Raw genomic sequence first — 25,488 nt, 5'->3', positions numbered from 1 at the left:
GTTACAAATAAGTACCTTCTTGTCCCTTGCCTAGGCAAATCCCACCAGCAAGTGGTAATAGACAGAAGACTTACAAAAAGTTTGTTGAAGAGCAACTTAAAGCAGACAATCATCTCACAGAAAAACAGCAGAAGAATCAACAGGTACTATTGCCATTGGTGCATTCACTTCGTTTTTTGACAGATTCTCACGGATAGAGATATTGTGTGGACTCTGTTTTGGCTCATTACATGGTGGCACATTTTTCCACTGTTCTTTCATGTGATACTGGAGTATTTTTCCCCAAAGTTAAAAAGAAAAGCGCTGTATTACTCAGTCACAATCCATTCCCCCATGATTTCCCACTGCATTCCTCTGTTTCCACCTGTTTTCTGGGTCATGGTTTGTGCCAGGGTCTCAAGAAACATAGTTAAATTTGACATCAAGGTTGACTCTGTTTGCTCCATAATAACTGGTCTCTTATGTGCCACTTCTGTGAGAATGGGGGCATTTCCAAATACAGGATTTGTACAAAGGTCAAGTACAGTGAGAGTGTTCTGCTTTTTGCTGTGGGTACAGTTTGAGATGAGCTTATGCCTGACACCTCTAGGTGTCAGACTCAGCGTTTGGTTCAGCTTGGTGACTTGGCGTATGCAAGTTTCATGACTCAGAAATGTTCTTTATGTCTTCCTGGCAAAATAATGTATCAAACTGATGCAGCTATGTATTTCTGTGTCACATTGTAAGAACTACTGGAACTTCCCCTGAAAACAAAGAACAGAACTTTTCTCATCGTCTATCATACAGATATTTAGCATCATCTTAACCCTTTGACTCTACTAACGAATGAGTGAATGGAGGCATCACACAGCGGCTGCTTCTAAAAAGGTGCTCTTCTCACCTTCCTTTTAATGTCAGGGCTGTTTCTCACGTACTCAGTGACCCATACCCAGGGACTTTTAGTCTTCTGGTGTCTCAGTTTTTTCAGTTATTGTAAACATCTTCCTTTCTTTAGAGTGATTCTATCTGTGTTTGTCAGGATTTAATTTTTATTTTCTTCCAGAGCAAGCCAAAAATAACACCTCAAAAGGTTTTTCTGAAATGAAGAGAGGGCATGGCAAGGCTCAGAAAAATTAAACAGAAGCCTTTAAAAGAAGACAGCAAGCATTCCAGAAGACTTGGTTTGAATTGCAGGGGTCATTTCTCTCAGTCTGGCCAAATGAGCAGTCATACTGCAGCCAGGGGAATGGTCTTAGCTAAATCCTCAGGTCAGTAGCTGCATGCAGATGGATACACATGAAAAAAAGACAAACTGTGTTTTAGGTTTTAGCTGACAGGGAGATAAAGGTTAAGACTGTTTGTGAAACAAAAGTAGTTGAGCAAAGTGCAGAAGAAAAAGAAGTGATTGGGGGAGATGAAGACTCAAAGGAAAATCTTGGTGACTCACCACAGAGAAGATGGCCTGAAATCCTGCAAACATGTCCCAAAACAGTGACAGACACAAACATACAAGTAGGTGAGGAAATGGAGACTCATCACATGAATACTCTAGGAAAAGCAGACAAAACTGCTGGAAGAGCTGTGGAGGGTACTCTGCAAAAGGACCTAGGTAGGGTGGATCAGCCTCTGAAAGGTCATCTCATAGAGAGAGCAGAAACCCCCTTGGAAGTCCTACAAAGGCATTATCCACTCCAGGATGTAGATACAGACCACATCAAGGAGGCAGAGTGGAGTGCAGGTCCTGCATTCACACAGGGTCAGAAGTGGCTTCAGGTCTGCCCACAGGAAGTTGTTGTGGGGAGCCAGAACTCGGAAAGCAAAAGGCAAATCCATGCTGGGTTTAAGATGGTCAATGACAAGATAATAAAAATTACATGTAGTTCACCTGAGGAGTGGCAAAGGAAGGGAACAGTTGCCTCGACCTGACAAGTTACATCTTTCTCCTGTGAGTCAAGCTGCTTACCCCCAAAAAGGGATGATGACCCCAAATCTCAACATGCTCAGTGTCTCTCCCAGCAGATGCCTCATGTAGATCACACTGGTAAACATTTGGATCTTTCTGATGGTAATTATGCTAGTGATAAACCCAGTGCAACAGAAAAAAACCTTTGTTAGGAAATACAGTAGATCACCACCAAGAAAACAAGATATTCAAGCAATTTCAAGTCAACAAGATGTCTCCTGCAGCACAAGCAGCAGTGATTCTAGTTCTGGAGCTGTTGGTCTAAAAGGGAGCAAGGGAGCTCTTCTTTTCAGCAGTCCCTCTTTCATCTCACAAGATTGAAAAGAAGCATGAGCCTGAGTCAAAGAATGGGAATAGGGCCAGCTAAGTTAAAAGCCCACATCTGCCATCTTCAAGAGTGGCTCATGAGATTCCTGCTTGCAAAATTAAAGAAACCCCTGAAGTGGGGAAACTACAGAAAAAAACTCTCTGCAGACATGTTAGGTAGAACTACACAAGTGTTTGTTTGTGTTTATTTTTCATTGGGAAAATTTTTTTGTCCTGGATTTTTGACTCATTCTGCCTGTGTGCCCTAGCTACATGCCCACCTTTTTCAGTATTTTTCAGACCTAAACTGGAAAAAACAGAGAAGAGGGAAGAGATACATCTGCAAGCCCCTTGTTTTCCTTACTTCTCCATCATCCCTAGTCATTCTTCCTAAGTCTGTTGTTTGAGGTGCACTTTCAGGTGCAGACTTTTGATCCCATGAAATAAGTGCAATGTTCAATGAATCCCTGAAGTCAGGGCTAGAATTCTGTGTAGCTTAGATATGACTCACCCCTTGACAGTGAAATTTTCACATTTTCTTTTTAACTTCCTCAGACATAATGTACATGACTTTTTTAAAAATGGGTAAATTATCTCTCAAATCTGAATATTTTTCTCCTAAGCCACAGAAAGCCTCAGATCAGTGACAATGCTATAATTTCCTAAGAACATCTTCACTCAGTTTTTCCTTAATGTGGTCCCAGCTTTTTGGTCAATCAATATTTCTCACTTTGGGCCCAGTGATCTTACTTCTGGTCATGAAATGGTATCCTGCTTCAACAGGCTTTAGTCCTTTATATTAAATAGGATCTTGATTTTTCTTAGTTTCCACTGAAGGACTTCTCACACACTGACTTCTCATCCTAAACCCATTTGCATTCTCTTTATGTAAGATCAGTCAGAATAAGTTTTCCTGTCTGCAATAATCACCAGGGCAGAAATACTCATTTCTGATGGCTCTCAATTGCTCTGTCACAATCTACTAAGCACGCCATAGTCCCTGTCAGACTGCTGTTAAAAAAGGGTTCCTGAGGCCTCTTTGAAAGTTACATTCGTATTAAAGATGAATCTTCACATGGCATTCCTAAAAAGGAGTTCAGCTACTGACACTAATATACACCCAAATCTGTTTCACTTACTTGATTTGTAGGGCTTGGATTGCACTACTAAGACCCGTGCTGGGAATGGAATATTTGCACCATTAGGCAAAATTCATTAATTCTTTTTAACAGATTAAGCAACAAAGCTTGCTGCACAGTCTGTGGGTTTAAAAACATAGCAGAGTACATAAATATTCACAAAGTTCTGCATATTATCAGGGATAGTTCTCTTAGATTCTTTCCAGAAGAAACCCAGAACATCCTTAGCAGAGGATTAGGGACCGATGTATACCACAGAAGAACCCCTTCACTGACCGTGGTGAGAGAAGATCGTGAGGAAGCCACGCATTTTTGCAGGTAAATCTGTATACACAAGAAACTGGTCTCTCTGTGCAATGAGGAAAATATTTCTTCTAGAATCCTTAAAATCAGGCTGCTAAATTCTTGTTTACCAGCTAGCTTCTTTCCAGGGGCATCTGTGCTATTTTTGAACTGAAGCACTTGTTTAGCCATCTAGATTAGATGTAAAGCAGGAGGCCAGCTCTCACAACACTGGTGCAGTTTGTGTCTAAAGCTAAGTAATGCCAAATACTTCCCATCATTTGCTGAATGCCTTTGGATTACAGTGAAAACAGTAAGAACTCAGGATAATTTTTTTTTTGAATGTGATCAGACCCCTGATAAAGGATAAACTTCTCACATTCACATCAGGGTAGCACATATGTCTGAGGTTAACACAAAGTGTAGAGCATACATCAATTCCAACAGCATTCTTATTTCAGGAATACTAATCTTTAGACCAGACTGAGGATGTGTTTGACACCATATAAATTAAGAAATTGAAAATTCAAGCGAGTTGATTTTTTAATTTGTAATTATTAAATGCTGTAAAAGTTTTAGTTTGGTTTGGTTTTTTTTGTTTATATCTTCATAGAAAAAAAATAATTTCTTAACACGAAATTCCTGCAATGAATAATTTTGGAACTATGGGGTTTGTGATGGAAGTGCCTTCACAGCTCTGACTAATTGTAGGTGATACAAATGCCTTTAATAAAAATTGAGCTTACAATCAAATCAAATACAAATTTTTAATGTAATGAAATCTGTTAGAAATTAGTAGGTGCCATCTACTATAAACACAAGAGAGATTCTCTTTGCATTTCAAACCTAGTTCTTAACTGGTGCAAAATTAGCATAATTTTTTGATTTTTGTTTTTTTATATATTATTCAAGTTAAGAAATTATATTTCACATCTGCTTGTCCATTCTTGTTCATTTAAAAGATAATGGGAATAGTGCAAAAGGCTATTTTGCATTTATTGGTTTGTATAATTTTCTCCTAGAGCTGCCTTTCAGACAAATGCTTTCAATGTCTTAAAAATTAAGTTTCACTAAAGATCCTTCTTGGATCTGTAGTTGACTGTGATAGGTGTTCCAGATATGAATATTTGTGGGATTTGGCAGTTCATGAAACTACTAATGAAATTAGGTGCTGCTTTTACTTTTACTGCTGTAAATTTTGACTGCAGAGTGATGTACTGGTGCAGAGTTACTGCAGTTCCAAATTCTGCCAGCGCTGTATTATGTGCCTGCTGACCATGCTGCCTTACCAATGCAATTACTTTGACTTTTCATAATAATGCGTATTTTTAAAAGACCTTGTATGGATTTATTCATGTCATTAGCCATAGTAGCCCCTAGCATTTCCAAACAGATGTTTATCTAAAAATGCCTGGCCAGTATAATGTGTACATATTTTCACTCCTTTTTTCTAATTCATGAACTAAAACTAATTGCAAAAGGCAATTTATCCTCCCTGGCTGTGTTGGCCCTGTGCTGATTTATGCAATCCAAGAATCTGCTTTGCATTTTTAAATCGGTAACCCTGTCAGGAACACAAGATGACTGCCCATTGATAGCAGTTCTCTTGCGCCGTGTGACAACTTCTGCTCCCTGGAGGCAATGAAAATCCTTTCCAGAGCAGCTCGGCGTGCCTGAACCTGCCCAAACCCATCCATTCCTTTGTTTCCAAGCACTTTGTTTTCAGACCTTTCCAGGCACGAATAACATAAGCAAGAGGGTAAAACCAGTTGGGATGCAGTGTGCTGTGTGTATCTGGTGCCTAGAAGAGCCTGGACAGTGCTCAAAGCACCAGCCTGTGGCTCCGCCCTTGCAGCACTGAGGTGTTCTGCTGACACTTGCGGTCAGCCAGAGGATTCTGTGATGGCTATTTGCTTGTTCCTCCAACAAGGGCAGCTTGTTTGCCATTTTTAATGCACTATTTCCTCATAGTACAGAATCTGCACGCTTTCTGGACCAATGGCAGCAGCCAGCATATTGGTGGCTGGTTTATTTTTTCCCTGCATCTTGCTGAAAAGCCTTTTCTTGGAAAAAAGCCTTTTGCTTCATGTATGTTCTTGCCTCATGGGCAGCCCTGCCTCGATTTACTTCATGCAGAGGTGTGCGTGGCACACAAGCAAGACTTTCACTTTGTGCAAATTGCTTAGCCTTCTCTAATGCATTTTCTGTCTGTGTTCTGCACCTAGCACCTATTTGTAATTGATAGCTGGGTAACTGTCAGTGGCTCCCAAGAAGTGTCACATGTGCTCCTAGTATCTTGGTTATTGCATTTCTTCAGGGCAGGACCTGTTTTCCAGCCTTGGGTTAACACAGTACTGTTCAGTCTGCGCTGGAAAATGTTGTACAAGTGAAAGATCTTGCATCTTGCTTTTGTTATAGTGCATTGTATTTCAGAGTAACTGCTCTGGATATGGAGGAGTGGTAGGCTGGACATAACCACACAGGGGCTCTATTTGCTCTTTCAATTTGATTATTTTGAGGAGAGCTAATACTTATACTGAGTGTTGCTGAGGCTTTCTCCATCTTGCTTTTAACCAGAATATTACTCAAGCTTATTTAGAATAGAAAACAACAACAACATTAGGTAATTAATTACAAAGATCAGCAGGACATAGGGAGTTCGTTTTTCTCTTAGTATCTGTGAGAGCTTTCACATTTTGCTCCTGAGGTGCTAAACTCCATTACTGAGAGGAAACATGAGGTCACCGCTGCCTCCCGTAGTTCGTGTTTCTTTTTGAATAACAGTGAAGGACAGATTGTGGCTGTAGGTCATGAAGGGAGCTGGAAGCTCACTTTTTATTTGTTAGTAGGAAGATAATAATTTCATGTCAGATTAAAAATTAACTAAGAAGTTAGATCACAGTCATATAAATAAACTCTGTTTGAGGATATGTTATGATCTGTTCTCTTTCCCTGCTTCTGAGCATTAAGTGCATTTCCTGATCAGTCATATCTTGAGCCATTGAGTTCAAAGGCGAAACCTCTTCTGAACACTCACATTTAACTCTTGGAGAGTATTTATCTGTGGAAAGTAAATACTTTTTCCCATTTCATCCAGGTCCATGGCTAATCTGATTTGTAGTAATGACTGGGCAGATGAAAATACAGCCCAGTCCCCAGCTCTGCATGATTGCAAGGCTTCACAGATACACTGACAGGTAACAAGCTGTGCCCTCTGCAGGTCTGCCTTAATTTAGCTATGTGGATACAAAGAGTGTTTAAAAGACTCTAAGTTCACGGTCATTACATGGTCAAAAATTTCAATTAGAATTCTTTCCAGCTGCTAAATAGAACAAATTTTGCAGTTGGATGCATGCATGGGTGTTGCCAGGGAGGAAGTACCTTAATTTTGACAAGTGCTGATAACTGGCTGCCACTCCTGGCAGTGTCAGCATATGAGGGATGTGCCCAAGCCCTCCAAAGGTCATGCCCAAAGAAGGTACATTTGAAGACAGTCCTTTATTACAGTCTCATATGCCCATTTCATGCTCTTTGTTTATCTTGTGAACAGAACATGAATAGACCAGCTCGAGACTGTCAGGAGCCAGGAGCTGACTCACCCTTTGGAATACAATAGAGATCAAGCTCACTTACTGCAGAACGAAAAAGTTGCCCAGAGCAAGTTCAAAGGAACAGCTAGAGTCACTGAAGAGCATGTGAAATCAGAGGAAATGCAAGCAAGCTCCCTTCTGTAGAATAAATATGCAATTCTTATCAATTAATATCCTTCCAAACAAACATCCTACATTTGCACCAGAATCTTTCCATTTGCCACATATGGCAAATTATTCATGCCACTTCTATAGGATGGTTATATATTATGGTGAAGATTTTAATTTTAATAAGACTCTGCTTTGGCTTGTGTTTTAAATGTACATCCCTTTCTTTTGTATAAGAAAAGAAATAAGTTGTGCCTACCATTTTTAAGGAAGTTAAATGTTCCCATGTTCCTCATAATTCCTTGTACTGATTCCCTCAGCTGAGCTGACTCTTGAAAAATTTCCAGCTCCTGTGTAGTGAACTTTCCCACTTGTAAATATTAGGACTCATTATGCCAAGTGCCACACAGTTAAAGGCCATCCTTCTCATTCCTGTGCTGAATATTTGTTATTATTTTTTTCTTTAAACTACCCCGATCTTTGGCTTTGAGGTATTTTTATGATATCTAGCCCTGTGTCTAACAATCTGACCTGCCTAATAACATCACCAAGTCATTCATTATGGCTTCTTCTAAATTCCTTTAGGGGATTCCATCTTTTTAAAGCTCCTATTTCAGACTTCTTAGTGATAAAATAATCTCTGATTATCTGTGGCCATTATCCTTATTAAAAAGAGCTAGACATAATATGACTTAAGGGGCAATTTTCTAAAAGAATCACTGATAAACAGAGAAAGAAAAGGTAGGCCATGTGAAACCAATAACAGAGATGGCACAGCTGAAAGCTGTATTTTTATAAAATAAAAGAATAGGCAATGGTAAAGCCCAGAAATGTCTGGAACAATGTTCTGCTGCAAAAGGATGTCTAAACCAAACTGATATATTTGACAACAAACTGACAATTTAAATTACTTTCTTTATCAAAAAAGTTTCAGAACAATTAAAACTGGCAGCATAGTCATTTGTTCAAAACTTCTATACTTTATTTTTCATTTTTACATTTTTGAGATAAATATTTTTGGACACACACATAGTGAATGTTTTTTCCCCTTATGTTGTATACTTGTCTACAAGACATATTTTCAACAGGAAATGTTTCAGTGAGGCTGTTTTAGTATTTTGATTAAAAATATTTTGAATGTACTCTCTGCACAATAATTCAAAATATCAGTTTTCTTTACACCTGGGATTAGAGAAAAAAAAAATTAGAATTTTTGCCAGGGAATAGTTGTGTTTCTTGACTATGCCTAGCTCTAGAGATGAAATTTGACAGAATTGTTTTAATTTTTTGCTCCTACCTCAAAAACATAATGAGTGCAGGTTCAAAAAATTTAATCTTCCATGAAAAAAAGCCAAAATACTTTAGGGGTTATTTATCTTTGTAATTCCCAACTTCAGAAGTCTGCTGCTTCTAGAAAGTGGCTGGAGGATGTACCAAATACAGAGGAGTCAGCTCACAGCTAGGAAAGAAATGTGAGCAGGAGACAAGTGGGCAGACACACAGGCGAAGACAAAGTGAGAAAGGGTTGCATTTGACAATTGGTTGACTACAGAGAAAACTGCACATTTCTAGCTCAACTCCACCAGTGTTCTCTTTGCACTATCCAGCATTAGTGCCCTGAAGGAAAAGGACACAGTAGTTTCATCAGCGTGGGTGAAAGAAGAAGGGAGAAGGCAAAAATAATGGAGATGGATGTATATGGAAATGTCCCCTCCAAATTTCATTACTTGCATTTTCAATTCAGTTGAAAATTATGTCTTTGCAATCCCCTGCTCTTTGTAAGAAGGACCTAACTATTGCTGTGCCCTTTCCACCACATGAAGATCTGACTACCTGACATTCTTGTCATAAAAATCTACCTTGTATTCTAGCCTTTTCTTAAAGACACTGACATTTAATGCTGATTATTTGCATGTTTAGTTTGAATTTCATGGTTTTCCTCAGCACAGACTTGTCTTTGCTCAATTTGTAACAACTGATTTGTTTTAAATATAAGAGTTTTCAAAGTACTATTTTTTTATTGTTTTGGTTTGGTTATTTTTATTTCTTTGCTGAAATAATTTCAAATGTGATTTTATTTTTTTTTTTTTTTTTTAATTTCATACCTTAATAATGTAGACCTTTAAGCAGAATAAAAAGGCTCCTTGCTTGCTTCTGGATATGTAAGGTGGGCATGTCTATTTCAGAGCAGGCAATGACATGGCACACTTTTACTTTTTCACTGATATTAAAACAGCAGATTGCTGGACTGCAGGAGGAGTTCAAGAGAACTGAGTCCTACTGGCATGCTGCCTACAGCAAACTGAGACACCAGGTTGAGTTGCTGACCAGGCAGAACACAGAGCTTCAAGATGAGCTCAGAGTTTCAGAACATCAGAGATGGAAAGCCGAAAAACCTCCAAAGCTATGAATTTCATGGACAGAAAATCAGAGACCCTGGTACTAGAAGATACTATCTGCTTAATGCTGTTTGAAAAACTCAGTAGCTTTTCTTTGGAATTGTCATGTGTGCATACTGTCCCTTCACTCCTGCCACGCTTAGCCTGAAGAGAGGAAAGTCAGCTCTGCAGGGAGCTGTGTTAAAATACACTCTTTGTGTTGTTCTCTTCCACCTGGCCTTTTTATCCATGAGGTGTGCAGCTTTGCCAGGTGACACAGCCAGCCCATCATAGACACTTAGCTCAGATGTCTCCCTCCACTAACTAGGAAGGGAGTCTAGATAACTAATTTACTCTCAGTGCCTAAATTAAAGCCTCCTAAAAAACCTCCTGAAAATAATTCTACTCTTTATATATATATATAGTGCCCTTTACCTTTTTAATAAAACATCTCTTCAGCCTAGAAAGAAACATAGCTAAACCTTCTGTTAAATCTTAGCTCTTATTTTATGCTGAAAACTTTCTGGAAGGAAACACCATTGGTGGCCTGCCTTAGAGAGGCACAAGCTGGATTCTTGAACAGGAGTTACACTGGGATGGAGCAGGAAGGATAAACAGGGTGGAAAATATATTTGACTAATGTAAATGTCTTTGCTAATCTCTGGAAATCAAAAAGAGTTATTCATATGTTTACAGAGTGTCTTGTAATTTTTTTATCCCATATTTAACTTGTTTAATGTACTTGTAGGATTTTACTTATTCCATTAGTATACAGCTGAGTAACTTCTTGCAAGGGAGTTAAAGGAAATTAAAACTGCTCACTTTTTACACAGGAGACAGAAAGTCTTGGTGAAATTAAATGGTTCGGACTAGAATTAAAAAAAAAAAAACAACTGACATTTGGGGTTGAGTGGGTCATTTAATTTCCTTATGTGTATTCAAGGGAGAAAAATACAAGCTTTGAGGGATCAGTTTCATCCTTTTTGTTTCTAGGAAGCTAGAAAAACTAATTATCTCCTAGATGGTATAATCTGATGACATGAACCCAACACTTCTACAGAATGGCCAAACCTAACAGAAAATAAAATTGAGCCATTTTCTCTTAGGTATTTCCCCAGTTTTCAAATCTAATTTCTTGTAAGGTTTCTTTAAAAAATGTTAGAACCAGCAGCAAACCTGTCCTTTGCTTTATTGTGGTGAAAAAGTTTTCTGTCTCTTTTTCGTTTGATTGTAATGTACTTGTTAATGAGATTTTTCACCTAATACTCAAATTTCATTGAAAATGTAATTTGAAGGTTAATTTCACTTTATTTTCATTTTTCTCAAACCTACCTGCTCTTATGACTCATCCTTTTATAGACTGTGAAGGTCAGGAAAAAAAAAAAAAAGATTAGTCATAGGTATAAAATTAAAAGACATAAAAATTCTAATAAAAGTAAGGATAAGAAAAAGTTAATTGACTTCTGTTGGCCAGATTTCTGTCTTATTTCTATCACTTTGCTGATGTAAAACAACTACTCAAGACACTGAATATTTTTGTTGTGTGGAAGAAATACTAGGATGCTGTATATGAAGATGATAGGATGGTATCTACAAAGTTTTTGTCTGATACTGGGGACTTCCAGTCCCTGGCAGAACAACATGTGGAATTTCATTCATTGAGTTTAAATATTATAATTTTTATGAAAAGAAAATGGCTTTAAATTTGAGTCAGATGGCTTTGAAGGCTGTTTGATTCAACTAGCTTGAACTTAAAATTACATCTTTATAACAAGCTCTTCACTAGTCTGCAGAAGCTATTCTGTGAGGGACAGCATCTTCATCCAAACCAGAAGAAAGTTCATGGAGAGATAATCACAAGAACCACAGCATGTCTCATGCGAGGCTGAAGACATCTTTACAAAAACACTTTCTTAGAGATGTGAATTGTAAAGTCTGCATCCCTATTGCCAGTAGTCACTTTTCCAGAGTTTCAAATATGTATTTAAGAGGATGTTCTTTGGAATCAAAATTTCTGCAAATGAGAGTGTATATAAGCATGATCATGTTTGCTTGCTTGTGCATAATTCTACATGAATTGTAGATTTTCTTCTGGTTTTGCAGTAGCAGGAGAAAAAACTTCTTTTTCCCCCTCTTTTCTGGACCTAACTGAATTGTGCGTTGTTTTCTGTAAGTTTTCTGAACTTGTTGCACCTGCTACTCCACAGGCTAATTTACAGGGAATCCCCTTGCCTTGGCAAACCGTAAATCTAGTGTTTTGCCATTCAAGGCTTGCCAATATGGAACAGTGTCCTTCTCCTGGTTCAACTCAGTGGGAAAACCATTCAGATTTTTACAAGTTGTGACATGTTAGCTCAGTATGTCAAGTGAGATGCTTATTTCTGGCTGGTGTGTCCATGACTGCCCCTCCAGAGCCAGCTTACCACATTTCTAACTAATCTCACTGTTTAGAATTTAGATATCTTTGTATCTTTTTATGCTTTTCTTTCTCTTGGTGTTTTATTTCTTGCATCATATAATGGGCACCTTGGATTTTACAGGTTCCTTTTCTTACTTTTGCTCAGATTTGGTCAAAATCTATGCTTTGTTCAAGTGTACATTCTCTCTGGAATTTGTCTTCTCTACTGGAAACTATTCCTTTGGCTAAAGGAAGCTTAGATTAGCCAACACACTCCTCTCTGCCTGTAGAAATAAAATGTAAAAGATATCAGATGAGAAGGGAGGCAACTGTTACACTATAGTGAGCATGACAGTGTGTGTTTCAAAGTCACGAGACAGTAACTTTAGCTGATTCTATACTGTGCCAGATATTAAAAGAGATATTGATAATTTTTATTGCACACAACCATGTGCAATAAAAATTGTGACTTCAGAAACAGTTTTGAGAAGGGGGAAGTTGAGGACAGCAGACTTTTGGACTTATTGCTGTCTGGGCTTTCACCATCTAGCCAGGATTGGATCTGGTCCAACTGGGATCCATCACAAGCATGAGCTACACTGGTGGGCATAGTGCCCAGATGTCCTGAGTGAACTCTAAAATCTTTGACAGAGACACATGTTCTTTATCTGAACTGATGGCACAGAAAGACTTCACAGTGAATAGAGTGACTGTCAATGATTTGACTCTAGAATTGAAGTCTCAGGTTAATGGAACATTAAACAGAGGCTCAAAATCAGTGTCATAGCAATAGATCTGAACATGGTGACTCATATTTTCTTTGCATTTGAGCTCTTTTGATAGCAGATGGATATTTTTCCTCATAGATCCTGTGAATCTGGATAATTATGGATTTTAGATATAGAAAAACAAACTATCATACTAGTTCTATCCAAAATTGAGAAACTGAGCATAGGAATGCATCAAAGTGAATGGGATAACCTTGAGCAACAGAAGGGTTGTCAGGCATTGGAATGGGCTAAACTGGGAAGTGGTGGACTCACCATCCTTGGCACTGTTCAAAGAAATGTGTGGATATGGCACTTTGGGACATGGCTTAGTGCTGGACTTGACAGCTCTATGTCATGGTTGGAATTTATGATCTGAGAGTCTTTTGCAACCTAAAATATTTTATGGTTCTAGGACTGGAAGAAGACATGCATGCCTTCTGTAACATAGGTAAGTTAAAGCTAGATTGGACTGGTGAGTTTAATCAGCTGGAACCAAGAGGGCAAAACAATTGCCATCTGACTTATTTTTGTCAAAGCTAATAGAATTTGAGGATGTGCACAAAAACAGTTGGTGAGCAAGCCTAAATAATGATCAATATAGGTTAAAGATACAAATATTTTGTAGACATGGTTTTATGAAGTAGAAAGAAAACAAACCCGTATCTAAGGGTTGTTCTACATCTCTGGTTGCCTATAATACTTTTAAAGATGATCTCTATTTGTACTGTAATATGACTTAGCTGGTGATGAACTTTCCAGTTCAAGTTGTGCTTTAGTGAGACAAGAAAAATGTCCATTTTAATTGCACATCATTAGTAATTATTTCAGACTATGAAAGAATGAACATATGGGCCAAAATAGTTATTATTTATTAATTGTTAATATTTACTAACATAGGTCCTTGGAAAAGAACTTGATTTCTGAATTCAGCAACAAATTGCTAGTTTCCTGCCCAACAAGCACCTGTGGATAGATTTTCATGATTTCTATGACAAAAGATGAATTCATTTGCCTGGCAGGGTTGGAAGTGGGAGGAGGGGAGGGGAATTCCACTGAAAGGTATACTGATAGCATTTCTTAATGTTTCAACCAAGGTCAAGTATGCTTACTTCCAATCTTAGATGGATTTTGCTGTCTAATCTTGCAAGGGATTTTGATGATCTTTGAGCATGTTATTTCCTTGCCCATGAATATTCTTCCTGGCAAATTACTAGCTCTGAAGCAGGAAAGGTCTGTGAATATGAGAACAGACTTTCACAGCATTTGAACTGCACTACTTTATCCATGAGTAGTTGTTGCTTTCTCTCAACTTTTTGATTTGTTAAGAGGAATGTGAACTCTACATGACACAAACTGTGATATTTGAAGGTAATAAGAGATCCTTATTCATGGGAATTGGCAATTGAGAGATTTCTGGGACAATTTGATGAAGAACTGTAGTTATTAACAGCTGGGAGGCAAAAGCTCATTAAAAAATTATTGCTGAGCATGAAGATCAAATAGAAGATGTTTGTAGAATTCCTGTGGTCTAGGTGGATGCTCAGTAACAATATCTCCTCCTGTTCTCCCCACCTTCCTGATTGCATAGATCTGTAGAACTAAAGGAATTTCAAGAGGTCCTTGCTTTTGCCAAGAGCAGGATCAGTGTCACTGATGGCAATTCAAACTGTGCTTCACTAGCTCCCATGATGAAAATACAGGATGAACTGCCTGCATGTTCTTTGATGAAGTAAAGTTTTATAACTAAATTACACCTCTTTTGTTGTTACCAGCTGATCTGGTGATTCATTTTTTTATGTTTTCAGTGAAGATTGGGAAAAAAAATTATCTGCCTTGCGCATGTTGGGACACTGCTTCTTCCTCTAATCCTGTAGCACCTTTGTATCAAGGGTCTGCGTTTACTGGTCATCCACATATTTCCAATGAAGAAAATTGAGATAATTTGAAGGATCTGTTTATGAAAGTGATGGAATCGAGAGAATCTTTATCCAGAACCCATTTATGTGTGACTTGTCCAAATGCTTAGTATCTGAGTTTCTTAAAAACTGCAGAGCAAAGCTGTAGTGGTTGCCTGGGATACAGTGATGGCTCTGAATTTTCAGATGATCTCTTAGAATGACATTCCTCTGAATGAAAACAGAGACTAGATGTGACTCATGTAAGCCTGTCTGGATTCTTTTGGCACTATTGCTTTAAAAATAGGTATGCTAGTGTATGCAATGCATAAAAATTGAAATCTGGCTTTTGCAATGGCATGTGTAACAAGCTGGAGTACTAACACGGTTCTGCATGGACTCTGCTTCAGCTGAATCGGCTGATACATCTCATCATGTTCATGGACACACTGCTACTTTCTCTGACTCCATCTTGCCATAAAGTGTCTTGTATTCACAGTTCTTACATAAGGTTTGAATTGCAATGTTCTTTCTATAACAAACCACAGGGAAAACAAATGCTGCCACATGTTAGTGTCCCACGGAAGCTGATGAATATTTGAGCTTCTGTGGCCCTATTGGCACTTTCTGAACATGGTGAGCCTGCTGGCTCAAAACTAACCAGGAAGCAAAAAAATAGTTAATCTCTGCCTGATTCTACTCGATGAACCAGGTCAATTTCCCTCTGTAGCTGCTGATACCTCAAAAAGGAGGGACTGGAAATGTGGCTGGGGACAGAAGAAAAGGAGTGAGACTCCAGCAATCTCAGCTGAAATTAGTTTGAGCTGCTGTGAAACTGCTCCAATGGCTTTTCAAGTTCTTTTAAATTATTTGGCAGTTTCAGTCTTGAGATATTTGGCAGTTTCAGTCTTGAGATATTTAGCAATGAAATGATGGATTATGTGCTCTTTCCTTCTATCCCTCTGCAATTTCTGAGCTAATATCTCTTCATCAGAAATAGTCCTAAAGGTCCTTAGTTCTATACCATTTGTCTCAAGCTGAAGTCCCAGGCATATTTTGACAGTTTGCCCATTCACTTTTATTTGAAAACCTGATTATGTTTGGAGAACTCAAGCATATCTACAGAATCTGCCTGCAGAAAATATCAAATATAAAATATAAATTATATTCTTTTCAACAATGAATTCTATTAATTTATGTGCCTTGTAGCAACCTTGTCTGAAATATCTAATCAGTTGCCTTTCTCCTGCTGAGACCTGTTTGATGGTTGGAGGAAAAATTTAGCCTTTTAAAATCCTGCAGTTTTCTGGTGTTACAATAGGATTGATTTCTTGGCTCCTTCCTTGTAAGCATACATTAAATTGTAATGTCCTTTACTAATATAAAGAAGACATCACCATCCACAGCAGCAGCAGATACCCTAAATTTCACTGATCGCATGGAGAAAATTTTACAGCTGTAAAACGCTGACCATTGTTATCAGAGGAGGAGCAGTGCAATCTTCCCATCTGTGCTTTGCTAGTCCCATGTCCCTTGAGCGTGGACTTGAGTAAATTAAGCTGATGGCAAATATATTCTTTCCATTAATAGCTTACATGCATCTTCTCAAGCAGCCACTCTTCAGTGTGTGAGACATTTCAAAATCAGAGTTATTGGTGTCATTTCCAACTTTTTATGGATTGTTTCTTTGTTTCTTACCATCATGTACCCACTCCTAGTCATTCATCAGCTCAATGCACTACAGATTCTTCTGCTATTAATTCTGAGAGACAGAGACATAATCCCATATCATTTCTGGGATAGTTTAGCAATGTGGGCAGTGAGACTATGCCTTTGTGTCATATTGCCAGGCAATTATACATTAGGTACAGTTCCTTCAGAGTTCTGGTTAGGCAGGAGTACAGCTTCAGTTTTCCTGTCATATCAATGTAATATTTTCTTGGCAGCTGCAAACACCTGAGGATTGTTGTGTAAATCATGTAAATCCCAAGTATCTCATGGTGGTCATGCAGGAATATTTTATGTTTCCTCTGCTCTATCCTCTAAGGTCTCCATGAAAAACTGGGGAAGTGCTTTTGAGTGTCCATGATCTTTCCAGTCTAAATAACTGCTACAGTTTGTTTGAAAACTTTTGCATCTCATTTCCCTTCTGTGGCTCACACATCCCCTGGGGTCCTACAAGCCTTGTGTCAGCCTTGATTGATAGAGATGTATGAGACCAAAATGTAGAAAGGTTGGACATCCAGTAAGTAAAAACGAACTGTCATGCCAAATATGTTACCGGGCTCAGCTCAGTTGTGATAACCTAGAGAGAGCTGGCAGGGTGGTGGGACTGAGGGATGAGAGCCTTTCTGCAGGCTTTGGCCCCACACTCTGCCCCTTGGATTACCCTTGACTTGCATTGTTGTCCAAGCAGAGAGAAATGTGGGAAGCAAAACGAGCCCAAATATGGAGTTATGTATAAAATGTGTGTATGTGCTTGAGTGTGTCTCTGTGGATATGCCCACAGACACAATTAAATATTTTCCTAAAGTTTTAACCCCTTAATGATCCACCCGTTGTAGGAGAAATTTTAGTGCTATTTGAAGATGTTTATATTAACTTAGTACAAGTTACACCTTTTAGGGCATAAATAGCTCTGTGCAAAACGCTGGTCCTTTGAGATCAGTGACAAAGGAACATCAAGAAGAGAAAACATCTAACTGCTCCATTGGTAGAAACACAGCATCCACTGGCAGGAGGACCCCTCTTCAGGGAAGACTGACACCTTTTGAACCAAAGTCAGCAGCCTTTATTTTCTTTTCATGATATTGTTCAGAATCTGTGTTTGGATTCTGATCCCCACAGGGCTGCTGCTTGGACTTCTTTCCCTGGAACTTCAGATTTTTTTGTCAGTAACTATCTAACATTAGACTGTTCATACATTGAGCTATCTAGACACCTGCAGGCCAGAGCGTGGGTGTGAAACCTGCCCTCATTGTCTCAGGGAAAGTTCAGGAGTGATCACATGCACCAGGAATTGGGTCACTACATGGGTCAGTGGTTCCCAGTGAGGCCAGGGGCTTGGAGAACCAGGGATGCTCATGGAGTCCAGCAGGGCTTTACCTATCCCACAACCCCAGCCAGGGAGGAGGTCAGGCTGGGTGTGGAAGGAAGGGCCAGACCAAAATCCCAATTGTCAAAGCCCATAGTGATGAGACAGAGCTGGGGTCATGACAGGAAGTCATCCCATGGGTCAGGGCTGGGATTTGAGTCAGTGGGGTGCATCATCAAGCACAGACATTACTGCAATGCAATCCACCATGGGGCAAATGAAGCACAGTTAGCAAGAGAAGGATGATGAAAGTGGGGGGACTTGGCTGTGTCTGAGGCTTCTTCCAGCTCCTCCATCCTCCCTTATTTCTCTGCAACAGTCTTAGACACCTGTACAATATCTACACACAGACAGCTAAACTCCTGGGAGGGAGAAGTGTATGGCATGCTCTTGCCATATCAATGATAGCTCCCATATTGAAGCATGCCTGTGTGCCAGGGCCTTTCCACTTTTCTTCAGGTTGTACATCAGCCCTCTCCTACTGGAGGGAGATGTAATGGGAGGAAATCACCTGGAGCTGTTTCATATCTGAGGGGTTGTTTTAAGGAGCCCAACTCATCTTCCTGTGTGAAAGGTAAGATCTGTGGATCCCGCCTGCTTAAAATGATCTGCAAATGACTTGGAGAAACTGGTCCCCAACTCTTGACTCATAGAGAATGTGAGTCACTAAAACACATCTATGATTCTTAGAAGTATTGTCAAATTCATATTTTACAAGAGAGGGAAAGCAGATTGTGCTGCCACCCACTTACTCAATGAGTTTGTTGTCCCAGAGGTTCAGGAGGTGGGAGAATGGATGTGGACTGCATTTCATTTTGGTCCAGGACAAAGCACCTTTAGGAGGATGGAAAGCTGTTAGCAAACATTATCTGTGTAAGAAGCAATATATTGCAAGACTCTGAGAGCTAGCATCTTTTAAAAGCCTGAGATAGGTATGGAAATGTTATTTGGCAATTTTCATGTGCTTTCAATGACACTTTTTTCTTTGATTTTTCTTACAGTGACACCTTTGCCCATTTCATGGAGCTCAGAAGACACGTTCCTCTCACTTAACCACAGGAATGACACTTGCAGCTTTGCACCCTGGAAGAACAACGAAGAAACAGAGGTATTTTACCATGTAACTCTATAAAATAAAATTACAGTGAGTCTGTGGTCTAGTTTTCATAAATAGTATGCTAACTCCCATTCATTTGGCAATGATACTCCTGGCTTTATTTTTTTGCCTTTACTCATTATATAACTGCAGTCTTTAAAACAATATTGCAATGGCTTTCAAATAATAGGCTAGATTTCTCTATCAATACATTTCTACACAACTGTTGAACACTAATAGATTTATGTTGTTAGTTAGCATTTTAATTTTGTCTCAGGAAGAAGCTCTAAAAAAGACAGAAAAATTGCTAAGAGCTCAGAATAAAGTGTCTTTTGTGACCACACACAAGAGAAATGGCTTAGCTGCATATGACAACCAAGTATCTACAGAGAGTTCTGCTTTTCTGGATGCTGAAGCAAAGGTTTGAGCTACTTAAAATTCTGGTTCTTACATGAGCAGCAACTGTGTTCTTTCCATCTGTGAGAAGAAATGAAATACACTAAGAAAAATAAAGCATTCTGTTCCCACTTCCTATGCTATGCAGTAGACACAGCTTTAGAGATGGATCTGGCAACTTTGAGCATGGTGTTTATAGTTATTTACTGAAGCATTTCATTGCCCTGTGGGGAGCAGCTCTCCCTATTCCTTCGGATCCCACAATTCAAAATTCACCATATCTTCAAACTGTAATTAACATTAGCTCGTAACTGCCCTGGGTGCTGTGTGCCAGATGTCACTTGACTTAAGGCTCCTTTATGCTGCCAGACTGCAAAGAGCATTTATGGTAATAGTAAACTGAAATTATAACATCCAGAATAGCCCTTAGCTACATAGATAGCACCACCTAACAGCTAAGAGCCATGTAATTTGTTTTGGAAGAGTGACTCCAGGTAATACAAGTACCTTTCTTTGTAAATCATTAACCCAGTACTCAGAGATTGTTCTGCTCTCTGTTCCTGTGTTTATTAACTCCATTTAGTACTGCATAATTTTGCCAGAATGCACTTTTATCACTTTGTTTTTGGACTTCCGTTTTGCTATCTTTTGCTTTGCAAATGGAAGAAAACTGGAATTAATGTGCAACATTTCTAGTTACAAATAAATTATGAAAATTTATTGCAAATACAAGGAAATACCAGAAAGAAAGGAATCTTTCCTCTGTGTGTGAAAGTAAATAATTTTTTTGCACAGTTGTTTTAATTTAATTAACATATTTTTAAAACATTTTTGTTTATATAACACTGACTTTGAGGTTTTCATAATATAGCTTCCAAAATCAATATTTTCTGGACAGTCAACATTACATCAAGAAAGGAGAAAGCATGGAGAAGAAGTGCAGGAAAAAATAGAGTATCATGATGGAAAGGTAAGAGAAAATAGCATTTTTTTTTTGGTTGGGAGATATTTCCTTTTTGTAAAAATTCTGATAGGATTGGAGAAATATGACAAATCTGTAGTGCGTCTTCTGGTTGCCTTCTTCTTTGAACTTCACCAAAATAATTATACTATGGGATTTGATATATCCTGAACAGAAACAACTTCTATACTAACCCCATGAAAAATGATTAATCAGAGACTATGCTGGGTATAAAGTCTTCTCTGACTAGCACATTTTTTGTAGAAGAGAGTATTAATGGCATTACTGCCTGCTGTCTATAAGAAGCCTCAAGCAAATTTTTAGGTGTGTGTATACAGACAAAATTAAATCAGTAGTACTGAAGGTCCATACAGAGTTGCTTGTAAAGGAATGGTTCTTAACCTACCACATCAGCAGTCTGTGTTAATACATCAAGTTCAATCATTTTGGTTCCCACAGTCCAGAACCAGGCATCTCTCAAGTGACCTGTGTGGAAGATGTACACACATACATTAAATAAGTCTGGTCAATAGTTCACTGAAGTTGATCAAGAAGAAATCTGACTGTCTTCCCTATTGCTGCAGGGCTGTACACCTTATTTTGCTTAACTTTAAAAAAACAGTGGTAGGGTGAGAACTTGGAACATATGCTACAGGTAAGTTCATCTTGTGAAAAGATTTCTTTTGGCCTCTTTTATACACAAATGAGGCAAAAATAATGCCTGTTCTGCAGAAGTAACTTTTGAAAAACAAAGACATGGCGTGACTTCCTTCAAGATCCAATTTAAGGGGCAGGCAGTGCGGTGCTGCTCATTTCCTTTGACTTCATCTACATTGGATGCTCTGTGTGTTTGAAGGTAGAAGAGATGCTTTCTGATGGACACCAAATCCTCACTTTCTGTGTTGGTACTAAAAAGGAGATTAGTGCTGATAAAAGAATGACAGCAATCAGCTTTTCCAATGGAGATGTAAAGAAGATCTTGCCAGATCAGAGGGTGGTGGGTAATTTTTTGTTTTCTTTAAGGAAAATAAAATGATTAATAGATCTTCCAGCAAGGTTCTATGACTTATCTTGATCTATCAATTCTGAGAGAAACTGATGAGGAAAGGTGTTGGTTTAACAACCCTGAGCAGCAAGACAGATTCATCTACAAAGACAGAAGTGAAAAGGCATGAAGGTAACAGTTGAAGAAGGAATAAATGTATGGCTGGCCAAGCAGGAGACTGAGCAAAGGCAAGGGGCAGGGGCAGCCATCTGAAGTAAGGACTGTTTTTTATGCATTTGTAGAGTAGGTAGTGAAGAGGTTTCTTCCATGTCAGCCATAAGTAGTCAATAATAATGTGGTGTAAAGTGGAAATAAGTGAGTCCTTGGCAGCCCTGGGATTATTTTAAATTAACAGTTTATGGATAAGAGTCAAAGCATAGAGGTGAGAGGATGACTTTCATGTGTGTACTGTTTTCCTGCACACTACAGAGGTGAAAATAGCATTATCTGGACACAACCATGAAGGAGAATGAGAGGAAGGAACAGCAGTGTTAACATAGCTACTTCTATGGATGGCAGATGCAGAAAATGACCTTGAAATGACTTTTTAAAAATGGGTTACTTTTGAGCACATTGTTATAGTTGAATCTGCTTATGCAAATATTGTGAACATGCTGCTATCATCTCACTCTCCTTCCAGATTTATTATTATGCAGATGCACAGAAAACTCACACTGCTTATCCAGATGGCCTGGAGGTGCTGCAGTTCCCTAATAATCAGATAGGAATGCAAGAGCTCATAATGTGAACTGTATGTGCAGATTTATTTCAATTATGAAAGTGTGGTCTGAATTCTGACTCGAGCAGACTGGGTATTTTCTTGCCATTTCACATTGTCTTTGCATTTTACTTTCAGTATATTCCATCACTTCACTTCTCAGTTTTCTCCTACAAAAGAAATATTATAATGAAATGTAAATGTAGCTCTTCCAATTCTGATTATCTGATTATGACATTCTTTAATTTATTTTACCAGTATTGCAGATATAATTTATATCCTCACTACAATGTCCAAAAAAAATTCCTGACCTAGCTTTGTGTAAGGCAACTGGAAAGAACACTAGACAGACTTTTTGCATCTTATTTTCTACAGAAGAACGTTATCATGATGTCACACAAGAACTTATGTTCCCAGATCACACAATGAAATACCTCTACAGTGATGGACTGAAAGAAACTTTTTTCCCAGATGGCACAGTAGTAAAATTAGAAAAGTAGGTCCTGTGTAAACAACAGGGACAACACTTTGGACACAGGTACAGCAACACTGACATTTAGAACTGTGGTTGGATTTTGCATAGCTGGGAAATTTCCAGATGAAGGGAAAAAGGATTTGTAAGAAAAAAAGGGTTTTGCAAGAATGTAGCACTGAAAATTCACTTCTACCTTGAATGATAGGTGATGACTCCCCACTGGCAAAATAACTGTGAAATATTCCTCATTTAGTTCCATGTAACTTTACACTGGCCAGGGCAGATGGGAGATCACCAGTTGTCAGTGTTAGCAATGTGGGTACTAAAGGACTCAGGATGAGGGCTCCTGAGCTCTATTCCCAGGTGTTTGGCTCCCCCTCTAATACTGGGCAAGGACCGAGACGATCTCAGTTGGTTAGAGCACGGTTCTGATAACACCAGGGTTGTGGGCTTGATCCCTGAAGGGGATATTCACTTAGGAGCTGGACTTGAGAGTCCTTGTGGGTCTCTTCCTAGTCATATTCTGTGAACCTGTGCTGTCTCTCTATTCCTCCATGCAAGATGAGAACAACAGCATCAGGACTTTCTTACACATTTCTTCTGGACAAGAGGAAGGACCCTGTTGTAAAATTGATTTTCTGCCTGCAAAATGCTTTGAGATGTCTGCAAGAAGTCGTGTAAAATTCATATCTCACCATCCATTAACTATTATACTATATATTGAAGTATCTTTGTGAGACCAGATCTCTAATGCCATCCCATGTAAATCCTGAGGTTTTCCACTTGATATTATTGTCCAATTTCATTGAGCTGTGTTAGACAACTGTGTGAGACAGGTTAATAAAAGACAGCATTTTCTCATCACTTCATTCATTGATACTTCTTTCAGGAGTGGAGATAAACTAGTGGTATTCAGAGATTCACCCTGCCCAGTTCAAGAGGAGGGAGCAGCCGGATGGCACCATGAAAACTGTGTTCTGCAATGACAGAAAGGAAACAAAGTACTCCCCTGGACAAGTCCAAATCGAAGATGAGGAGGGTAATCTTGTCCTGGATAAGCAGTGATTCCTCCCTGCAGAAGGCTGTGGTGTGCACGTGTGTGGCTCAAGGTCTTTTCTTGGCAGAACTGTTAGGAAGATTTAACTTGCAAAAATGAATGGATGGATCTGAAGGGCTGAAATTACTTTGGCTCAGCAACTGGTGCTTAGAGTGGAATAATGTTATCTGAATGAAATATCTCTTGAGTGAGACTGAAGGAGATGCAGTCACGTCCTTTTTGTGTATTCAACATTAAAACAAATACCCACAGTACTTCTCACCAAAGTGTTTGTTTCATGGTCACACTGATCACACTTTCCCTAGTTTTTCTGCAATTGTTGTGAAAGTTCCTACAATGAAGAACCCCAAATATACAGTTCAGTGCTGCCTTATGCTGACTAAAATAAATCTACATGGGGTTTTTATTTTCTGAGTTAAAAAATGTGTGAAAGTGATTAATGTTTTCAGTTTGTTTGGATTCTTTGGAGCAGAATTTCCCAGCATGTATCAGGGATTATCATGAGCTGGACATTAGACCAAGTCTGAGCAGGAGTGGAGAGAACAGTCACAGCTCTGGATACCCCTTCCAATCAAAGTTATTCAAAAATTATATGATCATAATCTAAAAACTCTGCCTCATGCATTTGAAAATAAAATGTAATGTTTATTCCATCCTAGTGATTATTCTGGATCAAAGATCTGGATCTTCTAGATCTTTCTTCTTCCTCCAGCAGTCTTTCCTCTGTGTTGCTTTGTCTTTGAAATAACCTTTCCCACTATTGCTTTAATTCTTCTAGTAGTGCAAAAATATTTCTGGTCAGTGAATCTCTCCATCTGTAAGGTTCTTTCGATGGCACTTGATACTTTGGGGGATTAATAATTTATCAGATGCTGCTTTCAACTCCCTTCCCCATAGACTGCCTGTCGGAAAACCATAGAATGGTTTGGTTTGGAAAGGACCTTAAAGACCATCTAGTTCCAGTTCCCCCTGCCATGGGCAGGGACCCATTCCACTAGACCAGGTTGCCCAAAGCCCCATCTAACCTGGCCTTCAACACCTCCAATGAAGTGAATTTTTCCAAATCAATGAACCTTTTCACTTGTAGAGCTCAGCTGATTACCTGCCCACGAACTGTGATGCCCAATTATCTCCATATGCCCTTCAAATTCCTGTAGCAAAAAATATACTCTCATAGCATGATCCTTTAGCCTTTTCTCACACCTAAGTGCAAAAATTGCAACAATATGGAAGCGCTGCCTCTTCTCTTCTGTTTCCAGGGGCTCAGACAATCAACAAATCACCACTCAAATTGCAGGGCATCTTTCAAAGAAAGCAAGAAGCATTGCTGATCTTGATCATACACATACTTCAGTTTATCAATTTAATTATGAAGTTGTGAGGAGTTTGATATCAGCTGGTGTATTGATAAAATTGCATTGTTTTCCCTTAACTGCTTCACAGCATTCCTGCTTTCAACTACTGAATAAGTTAATATATTTTATTTGTTTTGTAAAAGAAAAACCTAACTAAAATAAAATCAAGACATCATTCTTCTCCATGTCTTTCACTAAGAATTTCAATTTGTCCTACCTTATGCTGGGCAAAACATATCTATGTTGATTTTTTTCTCAATTAAACATCATAAAACAGTGAATGTGGCTAGTGTTTTCAGTTTGGCTGAGAAACTAGATATTATACCAATGTTTTATAAAGGACCATTGTGTTTATTCCCAAGAATTCCTCTAACAAAAGGTCCCTGTTCTTCAGTTAAAATGCTGACATTCTTTCTGTTTCTGTAGTAAATCATAAAACAGGCTTTGCTCACAGCTTTTAGCCTTAAATCACTGTTTACTATT

At 38.7% G+C, this 25,488-nt stretch overlaps 1 pseudogene; it reads left to right on the top strand.

Annotated features, from left to right (window-relative positions):
- Window positions 1–25,274, top strand: part of LOC131577677 (centromere protein J-like) — a 31,088-nt pseudogene extending 5,814 nt beyond the window's left edge.
- Window positions 25,275–25,488: the final 214 nt, after the last annotated feature.

Source organism: Poecile atricapillus, chromosome 3 (assembly GCF_030490865.1).
Source record: "Poecile atricapillus isolate bPoeAtr1 chromosome 3, bPoeAtr1.hap1, whole genome shotgun sequence".
Classification (NCBI taxonomy): Eukaryota; Metazoa; Chordata; class Aves; order Passeriformes; family Paridae; genus Poecile; species Poecile atricapillus.
The sequence above is the reverse complement of the archived record's forward strand: the minus strand, read 5'-3'. Positions and strand labels throughout refer to the sequence as shown.